This window comes from Peromyscus leucopus, chromosome 8b, assembly GCF_004664715.2.
Source record: "Peromyscus leucopus breed LL Stock chromosome 8b, UCI_PerLeu_2.1, whole genome shotgun sequence".
NCBI classification, from domain to species: domain Eukaryota; kingdom Metazoa; phylum Chordata; class Mammalia; order Rodentia; family Cricetidae; genus Peromyscus; species Peromyscus leucopus.
In genome coordinates this window covers 69,185,486-69,200,217 of record NC_051086.1, presented here as the reverse complement: position 1 = coordinate 69,200,217, position 14,732 = coordinate 69,185,486, and the positions used below count along the sequence as shown (strand labels likewise).

Genomic DNA, 14,732 nt, shown 5'->3' with positions numbered 1-14,732 from the left:
CCCACTTCTTGCTTTACTGTCTGAAGGTTGCCTTTCTTTGGGAGATAGTTCACTTAGGTTTTCATTGAAACAGTCTCACTCTGTAGCCCACACTGGCTTTGAACTCATGACAATCCTCCTGTCTCAGGATCCCAAGCACTGCCATTACAGGTATGAACCACTCTGCCTTTTTTCACATTTATTTATTTACTTATTTGTTTGTTTGTTTAGTTAGTTAGTTAGTTACTTAGTTTTTTGAGACAGGGTTTCTTGGTGTAGCCCTGGCTGTCCTGGAACTCACTCTGTAGACCAGGCTGTCCTCGAACTCAGAGAAATCCGCCTGTCTCTGTCTCTGCGCCACCACTGCCAGGTACTCACTTTTATTTTCAAAAGTCCTTTATTTATTCTATTTTGTGTGTATGAGTGTTTTGCCTGAACCTATGTATGCTCACCATGTGGGTGTCTGGTGCCTGTGGGGGCCAGAACGGGGAATCAGATCCCCTGGAGCTGCAGTTAAGGACTTTGCTGACCTGCCACACAACACTGGGATTTAAAACTGTGTTAACTATTGTCTCCAGCCCCTCACTCTGATTTTTTTTAAAGCAGGCGATATACTAGAAGGACAATAACCTGGAATTGAGAGCTAATTCTGATTTTCTCTGTGATCAGTTCACATGACAGCTGTGGGCTTCAGTCTTGTTGATTTGTACAGCGGAGGAGGCAGGGTGCTTTTCTCCATTTATCCACTGTTCTCAGCATTATGGAGTACTTAGCCTATGTCCACTGTTCTGATCATCACAGGGTACTTGGCTGTATCCATTGTTCTGGTCATCACAGGGTACTTAGCCTATGTCCACTGTTCTGGTCATCACAGGGTACTTAGCCTATGTCCACTGTTCTGGTCATCACAGGGTACTTAGCCTGCTCCCACCGTTCTGAGCACTATGGAGCACTTGTCCATGTCCAGCACTGGGACAGGGAAAGGCAGGCAGAGTCTGGCCCCTGTGAAGGAGTTCTCAGCCTGGTGGAGGGGACCCTCAGTGGCCCATGTGCTGAATGCTCTAGGAGGTTCACAGGAACACCCTGGGAAGAAACAGGAGGCAGCCCCAGCTGAGCCAAGGATTCCAGCCGGGGTGGAGGATTGCCCTTCAGCTTGCAGACACTGAGGCCTCATCTCTCCTCCTCCAGTCTTCCACAGTGAACCACCGCTTTCCTCCAGGAAGAACATACAAACAAGAAGAAAGGTGCCCGGGAAAGCCAAGAAAGCCACCTGAAGCTGCGAGGACCAGGGAGGGACATCCGTACCCGCCCAATGGCTTCTCAATGGGGCGGCACTACCGTGGGGCGGCCCTCCAGGCCGTTCACCTCCTCAGCACCAGGGATGAAGGAAAGGGGGCTGTTAAGGAAACAGAGACCCACTTCTAGACTGAGATGTCACACAGAGGAAAGAGCTGGGGTGGGGTGTGGGGAGGACTTGGTCACCAATTCCTTCTCCACACTCATCAACTGTAATGTCTGTAAGAAGGTAACCAAGAATACCTCCGATGCTTCTCAAGGCACTTGACATTATCAACTGAGTTTCTCTTCCAAACCTGTCTTCCCTTGCCTCAGTTCTCAGGGGAGAAACATAAGATCAGGCTCACACCTGGAACAGGGCAGCTTTCTGGGTAGTGTCAGATCCTTGACCAGAACCCAGGGCAGGGTCCCTCACGGTTCCATATCTTTTCATGGTGTAGCCCAAGGCTGCATAGTGAACTGGTGAGATTTAGGAGGAAAAGAATCATCAGAATGGGTTATAAATGAGTCCTTCCCCCTCAGGGAAGTTTGGGCTCTAGACAAAAGTCTTCTCATCTTTAAAAGACTCTCCTTTGTGAAATGAACAATCTGGCCCGTGGTCATCAGCTGTCTGAAAGGCTGCTGGGTCACAGTGAGTCTTTCCCTGTGATGCTGAGTGAGTCCATGTGACTTCTCTTTCTCTCTCTCTCTCTCTCTCTCTCTCTCTCTCTCTCTCTCTCTCTCTCTCTCTCTCCAAAGCCAAGTGTTTGGTAGCTCAATCAAATTAACTGTGGCACTTTCAAAAGCATCAAAATAGCCACAATTCTCCTGAAAAAGAAGGCAGGCATCTTATTTTCAAGAAAAGATTCGAAGTCATCACCATGGGATCACCAACAGACATTCATTCTGTGACAGCCCCCCCTTTATTCCATGATTCCCCCCTCCTTTAAAAAAGAGGTTTAAAAATATCAGCACATTGGTCACTTCTGGCCAAATTTATTTCCAGCTTTGAGTAACTGGGTGTTCTTTATGGTCAAGGACAAAAAACCCAAGAGGCTGGAAAAACCTCATTAAAAACCCACAAACACAACTCATTTGTTTGAGATGAAGTGGAGGCAGGAGGGGGAAGGAGCAGGGGATGAAGAGCGGGAGGGAGAGGGAGCCCTTGTTCTTGGCCGAGCCTCAGTTCTGAAGAACTGTCAGCCCAGTAACAATCTCACTCTAAGATGGTGGAAGACTTGGCCGGATGGGTGGGGACCACAATCAGCAACACTTCTCTCACAGGAGCGAGGAGACAAAGGAATTCTTTCTGATCTGAAGAACTGCTCAGTTTGGCAGCTTGTCTGAAACGGCCTCGGGCTGAGGGAGTAGCCCAGTGGTGGAGCCTGGCCTAGAGTGCCTGAAACCTTGGGTTAGATCCCAACATAGGGCCATGGAGGGAGGCGTCTAGAACAGACACTTGAGCCTAGCACAGAGGAGCAAACTGCTGCCACACAAGAACACATTCTTGCTTCACAATAACAATCCCAAGAAACTAGTGGTGATTGGTGTTGCTATCCACACTGCATCTTGGATGAAGTAAGCTGAAGCTAGATCAAAGAACTGGTCCAAGGTCAGAGTCTGATGCACTAGACTCCAGGCCTCCAGGGTTTTTCCAAAAGCTTCTCTCTCTTGTCTCACAGCTAAGGCATGGGCCAATGGAGAAAAGGCTCCAATCTCAGAGTCCAAAGCAGCCACCGTGACATTTGTCACTCAGCCTCCTAGGGCTTGCTCCTGTGTGAAGAATTCCTGATGACAGGGACCACATATCAACTAAGTGACAGTCAACAGAGCCAGGCTCCCTGAAGGCCAAGGAATAAGGACACAAAGAGCCCCTTGGCATTCGGGACTATTCAGACAGCCCAGAGAAGGAAAGCATTTCCTGGTCACAGCCCCTGACCTTCCTTAACCAGTGGCCTCTTCTCAGAGGCTCTCAGCCACTCACCAGGTCTGCTTTTGCTCATGCATTTCCTCCTAGTATAGATCCACAACCAAGCTCCACAGACAGAGGTCAGGAGTCCCCCGCAAGAGGCCAGAGGATGGGGAGGGATGAGGAAGAGCTGAGGTGGGGCACATACAGCACCATAACATATATACACAAGTTAAAGTAATAAAAATACATCCTTTTTGTTTTCTTGCTTGTTTGTTTTTAATGAAGAGGGCTTGGCAAGATGGCTTAGTAGGTAAAGGCATCTGCCACCAAGCTTGAGGACCTGAGTTCTGGGACCTACGTGGTGGAAGGAGAGAACTGACTCCTGCAAGTGACTAACTCCTCTGACTGACCTACACACACACACACACACACACACACACAAATAATAATAAAAATAATAATAAATGTAATTTTTAAAAATAGAAGAGAAAAGGGAAGTCAAAGATATGCCTTGAAGTTGTGTTTGTAAGAATCATCAGGGAAAAAAGAAGACTAGAAGGAACCAGGTTAAAGATTTAGAAGACACGAGTTCTGGTCTCAGCTTTACTATTCACTAATTGTATGATATTGAAAAACATCTCCAACCCTCTGGAGCCCTGACAAATAGCCACAGCCTCTGCCTAAATCACAGCATCCGTATTCGAGAGCCAGTGTGAAGGCTGAACCATTTACACATGTGATATATGGTTATTATGGCTGAAGAGCTGATTACACATGTTTCAGGCAGATTGAGGAAACTCTCTTTGCCAATTAAGAAAACATAAGAAACATCCAAAACAAATACTCAAAAAAATCTAATTGCACCCTCTGGGTCTTGTCATTAAAGTCAGTAAATGTTTTGTGACTTAAGAAAACTGAAGAGAAACAGGCTGGAAAAATTTATCACTAAACGTATTCTTTCACCAAAACTCCCTGCTAGGAGCCCAGGGGCTGAGTGGGGGAACCCAAGTCTTTCTGGTTCATAACGCAGCTTTCTAGGAACAGTCTTTTTGATGAAGAAGAAAGATGGGCTTGGCAGCGAAAGGACCATGTTCAAAATCCACTAGAAAGTTTGTATAATAAATGCACAGAAAAAGAAACTCTGCTCTCTGAAAAACTGTGAGGTTTTACATAGAGAAGGGACTTCAAAATCTGCCTTCAGAGAGTCATCCAATGTCTCCTTCTAATGTCATTACAGCTACTTAGTCTGACCAAAGTCTGAATACAGTATTGTACTAGGGAGGAAAAAGAAATTACTTTAGTCAATGTCAAAATGACAAACCATCAAAAAAAAAATGTGGTTTATTCAGAAAAGAAAAATCTCTGAAACAAACTTAGATGGTTTGGCAAACTTCTGATTTTAATTTTGTGATACAGTGTAACAACAAAAGGCTACTGCAGCATACCAAGCAAATTTATAAGGATAGGATCAATACATTTGACATATTATTTAATTACAATCTTTAGTGACAGAGACAGTATGAAAACCTTGCATCAACATTCTGACAGTAGAATAAAAAGATAGAATTATTCTTCTTACTAATGCCTGGAGAATTGTAAGTTATCAAGCCAGACCTTAGAGGCCCAAGGTTAGCTTAATACACTAAGGGTTTGATGGAAGGGTATCACAGCACCAGTGCCTTGCCCACTGAGGGAAACGAGAAGTTGAGGATTTCAAGTTCAAATGTTCTGAAGGTCCTTATTTCCATCTCTGTCTCTCCAAAGTCTCCCATAGCCCAGGATGACCTTGACCTAGCTTTGTAGCCAGGATAGCCTTGTAGTTCTGATTCCTCCCTCATCTGCCACCCAAGCCCTGGTATTACAGTCAACTGCCAACACAGTTTATACATGCTAAGGACCATGCCCCAAGCTCTGTGCATGCTAGACTAGCACTCTACCAACTGAGATACATGCTCAGCCCCAGGAACCAATTCTCTATGTTTTATTTTCATGCCCAGATCCTGTCAAGCTACTGGGGCTTAGGGAGACGTGGGAGTTGAGACTAAATGTGTAGTCTCTCAATCATGGGATCACAGACTTGTATATGGAAAAGCTTTAGAGCTCTTCAAGCCCTTACACAGCTCTTCACAGGGCAGGACAATGAGGATCTGGAGAGAAAGGACGTGCACAAGGTCACATGGCTTCTCGGTGCAAACAGGTCAAGACCCAAGCTTCAGGATACTTGGTAAAGAGCTCTTTCTGTGCTGAGGTGGTCAGCGAAAACACAGCCAGTATAGCTGTGGTTATTATCATGCCAACAGCAAGGAATGCACTCTCCAGCACAGGCCAAGAGGAATGACGGTTAACATTTAACATCATGGAAATAACTTCAAAGACGCTCCAGCTGGACTCTAATAATGGGGATGACAATGCTGAGGCTAGCAGAAAGCTGCAGGTGGGCAGGCCTGGCTGGAAATAGCATCTGTCTTCAGAGCAGGGGTACTCAGAAGCCCAAACTGGCCCTTACCACAGGGGCAGGGGTGGGAACCGGCCCCAAGTCTCTTTGTGGTTCAATGTGCTCCTAAGCTGTGTACCCCTTAAATGCTACAGGACACTGCTGAATGTCTATAATGAATGTCAACCACACTTCTAGGGAGAGTGTGGCTGCAGAGGACAATGGAAGAGGGAGACTGTGCTGCCTGGGTGGGCTTCTAGAAAGGTCAAGGATGACAGGAAGACATGGATCAGAGGCCTTTCTCTTAAAAGCCTGGCAATGAAATGCACCAATAAATTAAATAGAGGGGTAGGAGTGGGGACATGGTGCAGGGGAACTGAATATAATAATATGATATATAGTTGCCCCATGTCTGCAGGGTATTGGTTTCAGGTCCAACTGTAGAGATCAAAATCAGTAACATGCAAGACCCTTATATAACAAGGTATAGAATTTGCAACTAATCTATGCATACCCTCTGGTTTACTCACACATCTCTATGGCCTCTAATATCTAATACAATGTGAACAGTATGTAAATAGTTGTTAAATTGTATCGCTTAGGGAAATTTTCCTGAATATTTTCATCCATCCACCCATCCACCCACCCACCCACCCATCCATCCATCCATCCAATCTAGACAGGGTCTCTTTATGTACCCTGGCTGTCCTGGAACTCAATATGAAGACCAGGTAATTTACTTTTGAGACAGGATCTTACACTGGATCCCAGGCTGGCCTTGAACTTAAGACAATCTTCTTGCTTCAGTCTCCCAAGTGCTAGATTACAGGCATCCACTAGTATGCCCATTTTTTAATAAATTAGATTCAGAGATAAGACAGTAGTCTTTACTCCAAGGTATGATGGTATATATGTCTATAATTTTAGCATTCAGGAGGTTGAGGCAGGAGAATTGCTGAAAGCTCAAAGCCAGACTGGGTCTCTATAGCTCTGTGTCAAAACCAAGCAAGTAGAGTGTGGCAGGCACCCCTGTAATTCTAAAGTTCTGGAAGGCTTGAGCAGAAACACTGCCTCATTACATGGCAAGACTTCATCTCAAACCAGGAAAGAGGAACTCAGAATTTTTAAGAACACAAAGCAGTGAAAACAAGTTTTATATGTGCTATATCCAACTCTGAACCGTAGAAAGGGTTCCCAAACTAGACCAGTATTACCAGAGCCTTGTTCAGGAAAAGGAATTTGGATCATGTGATAGTAGTTTCACAAAAGGACCAGCAGTAGCTGGAGTTGGCTTCTTGCTCAAATCGATTGAACACGTGAGAAATTCCTTACGGAGAAAACAGCGAAACATAATTTAAGTTGAAACTGTTAATGTAATCATCTTAAATGGCAGAACTGTTGTACATTACCAGAGGAGCCTAGGCCAGCGTGCAGCCTTGCACACCGGTCTGTGCAGATGAATGCCTAAGGAGAGAAGGGGCCCTTAGCATCCAGCTGTTGCTGGAGCAATATGCCTCTTCTATTTTCTCCTCCCCCCCCCTGCTTTCTTCTCAGAAACAAATGACACACAGCTCTACAAGCAGCCTTATGATCATGCCTTCTGCGGCTCTCAGGGTGACAGCTGAGACCTTTCTTCAAAGTGTACCTCCCACCAGGGCAAGCACTGTGGAGCTCCAGAGAAGAAGATGGCAAATTCAAAGGAAAAACTCGAGCCCTGAAGTCGTCCAGAGGAGACACACAGAAGGGCAGAGCACGGAGGTAGATGGGGGTTCTGTGGGACCCTCTGTGACTAGCAAGAAGATGGCACCAAAGTGATGCTGCCCAGGGGGACACACGAAGAAGCAGGCAGTGTTTGGCAATGGGAGAGAAGATGAGGTCCAGGACATGGCAGGGGACATCCGAGGAACTGGTATGAGCAAAGGCGTGGGGCACCAAGCAAGGTTGGGGAGAGACACCAGGCTCCATGTTGCAGAGGGCCAAGGATGGAAGCCGCAGAGTTCTTAAGGCTAGCTTAGGATTCCAGAAGTTGGGGGCCTGGAACTCTGCTTTGCCATTAGTGGGTGGCACTGGGCCCCCTTTCCTGTGGGCTCCTTTGCTCTCTGGGAAGCCCACTGATTGAGGTGAGAGCAGAGGCCGCATGGCTGGGGCAGATGTGCAGAAGGGCTCCATTGGAATGCTTGGGAGAGGATTAAAGGCCCGTCCTAGCAGAAGGAAACGGGGCTCTGACAGCACACAGACACCGTGGCTTCTAACAGTGTTCACATCTGGAATCCCCCGTGGTGGCTCAAATCAGTAATGTCTTCTAAAGGAAACCTGGATGAGGATGGTGTGTGAAGAGGATTATCTCCTCCCTGCCTACAATTTATTGGTCTCGAATATCAGGTTAGTGAGCTGAAGCAATTAAACATCAGGCCAGCTGTTTCAGGCAATTAGGTAACATTTTTCATTTAGAAGACCACACAACAGAGAAGAGAGACTAGAGAGATAAGACCTGTGTTTTGATTTGCTAAGTCTCTGCTGTAGATAAAGCCTAGCTTTTTGGAACCCTGCAGGCAATTACTATTTCAGGCTTGGCAAGAACTGGAGTCTGAAAGTAACTATTGGGCTTCTCTTGGCAAGACTCAAAGCCACTGTAGCTGTGTGAGTGTCCTAGGCAGTGGTGGAGGGGCAGGAGGAAGCCAGGAGCCATGGAGCCATTAGGGTGGCTGCTGCAGCCCGGGGCTCAGGAGGCCAAACGGGGTTCTCCCACATGCTCTTAGAGAGGGAGTGTGGCGAGATGGGAGGCGCAGCCTGCTCCCGGGGATTCTGCGGCTGCCTGCCTGGCATGCGCTCTCGGCAATTTGGGGGGCCTGCCCCCACCCCCTTTCTTTCAGAATAGGGCTGAGGAGAACTCTTCTGCCTAGGGTGGAGATGGGGGTATCAGAGGAAACGGGTGACCGGCAGGGTGCCAACTGGTGCAGGCTTAGCACGAGGGGGGCAGGGTAGAGTGTGATGGAACTTTGATGCCCTCTCTGCACTCCTGGGCAAAGCTCCACCGTTCCCGCCACTTGAGCTGAGTGGGCCTCAGTTTCCACAACATGGAAGCGAGGAGCCTGACCAGCAGATGATTCTTCAGGAAAATTCGGGTTCTGACGTTCTCCTACTCTGAGATGCCAGGAGAGATAAATCAGTGGGCTGAAGGCAAGCAGGCTTTTCTTTGAATGGAAAAGGGGGAACAGGCTTTGCGGCCAGCTGACTCCCCCACAGGATTCTGGGGCTGGCCTGGGGCAGGGAGAACCGGCCTTGCGAGGAGACAGAGGGCCGAGTGTGGTCACGGGCTACCCTGCCTTGGAAGCTCTCCTTCCTGAGCTCTTCCACTTAATTGGGAGCTTGCCTTCCCAGTTGTGTATTTTTATCCTGGGCCCCGGAACGTAAACCATGAGGTTTGGAGGCAGAGGCTGCCGCTTGTTTTCTCGTTAACCGCCTCAGCACTGGGGTGCTCTGCAGGAAGTCAGGGCCCAGATGAGGGGCCTCTCCAGCAAGCAGGCCTCCAGGGAGGATGCGGAGTGAGAGACACTGGAATCCAAGAGCTGTCCTCCAGCCTCGGAAATAAATCCCCCACACTGTCTGGCCCACACAAATCCCAGTTCAGCCAGGCCTCTCCTGTGGGGTTATTCTGGTAACAAAATGCTTGAGATCAGCAATTCTTTTCTGCTCTTACCCACTCCCAGAGAGGAGCCAACTGGGCTATTCCTTAGGCTCCACTTTCTGTGTCTGCAATGTGGTTGAAAACTAATATTCCAGATGTTTCCTCAGATTTTAAGTGGAACCACAGATTAAGCTTCCTATAGGAAGATGGTCTGGCGCAGGCGGCGGCAGCGGCGAGGATGGTGTTCGCGGCTGCGCCTCCGAGCGGCTCCACCCTTTGACAGCTGCTGCGTCTTCAGAAGGTGCTGTGGGTTTTTCAAACCCCCCAATCCTTCTAGAAAATAACAGCATCCCTTGTTCTACCGGTGACCGCTGCGCACCAGGGACTGGTTAGTTCAACACTGCGCAGTCGAACACAGATAGGTTTCTCAGCTACTGAGTCAGTGATAGATGGAAATGCCAAGTGCCTAACATCACATGGGCACTGGAGACTCCATCCCTGCCACGTGAGTGGGGCATGCCCAGTGAAGAAGAAAGTTCTTCCTTGTGACCGTGGAAGTTGTGGAAGGGCCACCCCATGAGAGAAAAGATACAGTTAAAATCTTCTTCCTTCCTTCCTTCCTTCCTTCCTTCCTTCCTTCCTTCCTTCCTTCCTTCCTTCCTTCCTTCCTGGTGGTAAAGACAGAGCCAGGGCCCCACAAACTCTCTACTGTAGTGGGTACTTGTTCCACCTATGACCTTGAAGTACTAGCCCCTAGGGGATGGCCTCGGGGCTAGCTTAAGATCTGAGGGGCACACGTGCTTGGTCTCTTCTCTCCCTCGTGGGCTTGGATGGTGAGGACTGACTCAGGCGGCCAGAGTAGCATGGGACAGGACATCAGTTTCCAGGACTCTGGCATGACTTTGCTTTATCCTGTTCAGTGAGCTGTTCTCCCTAAGATAATTTCTTTTCTTTTCTTTTCCATTCCTTTCCCCTTCCTTCCTTCCTTCCTTCCTTCCTTCCTTCCTTCCTTCCTCCCTCCCTCCCTCCCTCCCTCCCTCCCTCCCTCTCTCTCTCTCTCTCTCTTTTTCTTTTTCAAGGCAGGGTTTCTCTGTGTAGCTTTGGAGCCTATCCTGGTACTCACTCTGTAGCCCAGTCTGGCCTTGAACTCAGAGATCCACCTGGCTCTGCCTCTTAAGTGCTGAGATTAAAGGCATGCACCCCCACCTCCCAGCTTATTTTCTAAATAAATAGTTCCTTTATCAGTATCTGTGAATTATCTGCTATATTCTACCACTGAGTACATCCTCCTACCCCCTGTTTTCACTATTTTATTTTGAGACAAGATCTTACAAAGTCTCTCAGTTGACCTTGAACTTGCTTTGTGGCCCAGGCTGGCTTTGAACTTGCAACCCTCCTGCCTCAGTCTCCTGAGTTTGTGGGGTTAGAGGCCTACACTGTTCTGTCCAGCTCCAGAAAGCCCTCTGATATGGCACTATTATCTGCCAATGTCACTGTTGACTCTGAAGCTATTGCTGGAGCCCAGACTGGCAATGGAAAAGATGATCAGGTACAAAGCCACTGACTGATGTTACCCAGGGTGGCAGGAGGCCTTCATTAAGGCCAGTAGCTTCCTGGCCTTAGGGTCTTCCAAAGAGACTCACACAACTAGACTAGGGCATGAAACCCAGATTCTCCAAGGCTGCTGATACACTAGGCCATTGTTCCTGGACAGAAGCAACTCAGATCAAAATGGTGAGTGGGATTTTCCTTGCATTGGCTACAATACATATGTTTGTTCAAGAAAAAAAAGTTGGAGCAAGAAGGCATGAATGTCTGCTGCTAAAGAAAAGCCTATTTGTGCCAGTTACAGTGACAGATTGTTCAGAGAGTTCATCCTGAAAGTCCAATTACCCCCAAAAGCATGACCAAGGTCAGTGTCAATCTGCAGTGTGCCAACCATTCCAGCCACTTCAGCACAGATGTGGACTACGCAGGGTATCTGCCTGCTGGGAGAGCTGGGGTCCACTAGGCTTGCTAGCTCATCTGTGTGGACACCACCATTCTCCTTGTTCCCAGACACATCTGTCCAGTGAGCAGCTCCACAAGCAGATCTAGGACTCATTTTATTTCACTGGATCCATTGTTACTAGGCAGGGGTGAGAGAGAATAGTGGGCTTTCAAAGGACCAACAACCCATAGTGATGAGTGAGGGTGTGAGCTTCAGGAGCAAGAGATCAAAGATTCTCTCTCTGTTGTATTTTGAGCGGCACACCCCCAGCCATAGCCATTAGCAGATGAGATGTGAAATGACCTATTTACCTTATACTTGACTGAAAACTGTGGCCAGGAAGCCCTTGGGATCTGCATGTCTCTGCCTCCTGGGAACTGGAATTACAAATGTGTGCCACCATGCCTGACCTTTCTAATGTGGGACCTGGAGATTAGAGTCAGATCCTTATGTTTGCAAGGCAAGTGCTGAGCCCTGTCCCCAGCCTCATTTTAGGGAGTTTTAAGAGGAGAATTGTCCCCACCACCTGCTGGATTTTATGTAACCTAGAAATTATTGGACTAAATTTCCCCAAACAGTAAATAGTCCTAATATGGACTTCAAAAACAAACATGTAATATTTTCACACACCAGACAGGTTCAATAGAGAATCTAAATTTAGACAGTTAAGGGTATACATTTATCAACCACAGCAAGAGCTAATATTTGAGATGTGCTACCATACAGAATCTCTCTTCTCTGCTGGAGTTAGTTATTAAATTCCACAAGACAAAGTCAGTATTTTAATCAGCATCTAAATCTCTATGTTAATACAGAAATAAATTTTAGGCTCTTTGTATAATATGTCAAATATGGGCCGGGTGGTGGTGGCACACGCCTTTAATTCCAGCATTCAGGAGGCAGAGCCAGGCGGATCTGTGTGAGTTCAAGACCAGCCTGGGCTACAGAGTGAGTTCCAGGAAAGGCACAAAGCTACAAAGAGAAACCCTGTCTCAAAAAAACAAAAAAAACAAACAAACAAACAAAAAGTCAAATATGAGGAAAAAGGATACATATGACAATTTATATATTCATAAAACAAGAATAAAACATTTAACACTCTTTACTGTGAGTTAAATTGATTTTTTAAAAGATTTATTTATTTTTATGTGTACAAGTGATTTGCCTTCATGTATGTCTGTGCACCTTGTCTCAGAAGTCAGAAGAGGGGGTCAGAACTGGGACTGGAGTTACACATGGTAATGAGCCACCCGTGAGGGCTGGGAACCGAACCGGGGCCTCTTCAAGAAAACAGATGTCTTCAGCAGCCGAGCCATCTCCCCAGCCTGCCAATTAAGTTTTTATGGGTGGGTCCTGGCAGTATTTTAAGTGTTCTGCATGCAGGAACTCACTGCATCTTCATAACAATGCTAGAATGAAGGTATGTTATATCACAGATGCAGACACAGAAGCAAAAAGAGGCGAAGGAAATGGTCTACGAAGGCGCGGCTAGTGGAGGTCGGGCGAGCGGTGATGTCCAAGACACACAAGGGACCAAGCGATTCAAAGGGAAGAGCCAACGACCCAAGATGGGCAAATGACTCAAATCCAAACAATTATTTCTTAAAAGAGAACACGCAAATGAACAAGGGCACACAAAAACAAAACAATGTTCAATCTCTAGTCATCAAGGAAATGCAACCAGCACCACAATGGAACATCGTCTCACCCCAGTGTAAACGGCCACTATCAAAAAGACAGCGGAAAGATGTTGGTGAAGGCAACAAGAGAGGAGGGCCCTTGCACACTGTGGGGAGATAATCTAGTCCAGCCACTATGGAAAGCAACAGGAAGGTTCAAACAAAACAACACACAAAAACCAAACCAGAAATACCATACCACTTGGTGATTCCACTACTGGAGTTGTAGTCCAAGGGGATGAAATTAGCACTTCCAAGAGACCCCTACACTCTCATCTTCACTGCAGCCAAAAAATAAATTCCTGTCATTCGTGGTAACAGGGATGGAACGGATTTAGAAGAGCATGCTAAGTGAAATAAGCCAGGTACAGAAAGACAAATGTTATATAGTGTAGAAAACAATTGATCTCCTAAGAGTAGCATAAAGGTCACTGGAGTCTAGGAAGGAGAAGGTGACAGAGGACACAAAGGGGATTGCAATGGATACCAAAATACGGTGAGATAGAGGCACTGGTTTCAGCATTCTATAACACAGTAGAATAACTAAAGTCTAATACTTTCCCAAAGTTTCCCAACACAGAGAAATGATAAATGTTTGAGTAGATTGAAATGCTAATTAATTAGATTTGATCATGATACATTGCATACATGTACCTAGTTACCATTACCCCACGAATATGTACAAACATTGTGTATCATTTAAGAAGATACAGAAGGCAGAGCTGGGAACTGAAGTTCAAGGTGAATGCTCTAGGGTCCAGGTGTTGTCCACTGAGGGGCCAGAAGATCCTTACAGGCCACCTGGATCTGAGCCTTCTCTCTTGGAAACACCTCCCTCCACCCAGGAGCCCTGCCCTGGACACATGGGACAACAGCCTTGATAGCCCATTCTCTAGCAGAGGCTAGACCAGTGTTTGAAATTAGACTGAGCTTTGTCAGGCAGCAGAGAGGTCTGTTCATCTTCTAACTCACTCACACCTCAAATTTTTGGTTCATCATTTGGCTTAGTAACTGAGCTCAGGGGGAAATATTAATTCCTAAGAGATGATTCACATGTAGGCTAGACAGAGATCTGAGATGGCCTCATCCCAGACCATTCAAAGGATTCTCCAAAATGGGGCTGGTTAATGGACCAAATGGATGGTAATGCTTATGTGTGACACCTTAACAGGAAAGACTGGGAGGATGGAGATGGGGAAAGAAGAGAAGTGTCACCTTGGGTCCCATCCCTGGCAAGCCCTTGAAGGCAATGATGAAATCCTGCACATCGCTGAAGCACAGCTTCAAGAAAACACAAGGTGGTACCCAAATGCCTCAACCAAACTCTTGCGCTTAATCTGATACCCTGGTCTGTAGCCATTCAAAGGTCCTTTGCTCACATTCATAGTTTCCCTTGGCACGTGGCCATTTGATCATGGGATTCTTCTCACAGAGTGGTTAGGGGGACACACAGGAGGCTCCTGGTCTCCCTCTTGTCCCGACCTTCCACCTCAAGCCATAATTCTATAAACAGGTCACCACTTTTTGATAATGTGTTCATCATATTCCCTAAGCACTTGGGGGCCCCAGACCCTTCTCAAAGGATACCTGGGGAAGGTGGGTGCACTTCAGGAAAGGGGGGAGCACAGGCTGTCCCTCGAGGAACACAAAGGAATGGCAACATTCTCTTACGCCGCGATGGAGCTGGCAAGCAGGAGTCAGGAGAGGAGGGAAGGCCAAGGACATAGTTTCATGCCACAGCCTTCCTGACACCATGTTGGACGCACAGGTCTGACTCTTTTGAGTGGTCCCTGCTACTCTTTGAGAACGGGCCAACTTGGGGTATAATATTGAGA

The 14,732-nt window shown here is 47.0% G+C and overlaps 1 protein-coding gene across 8 annotated transcripts in view; it reads right to left on the bottom strand.

Moving 5' to 3' along the window:
- Bcas3 (BCAS3 microtubule associated cell migration factor) overlaps nt 1–14,732 on the bottom strand; it is a 502,957-nt gene that overhangs the window by 61,361 nt on the left and 426,864 nt on the right. The window lies entirely within an intron of this gene.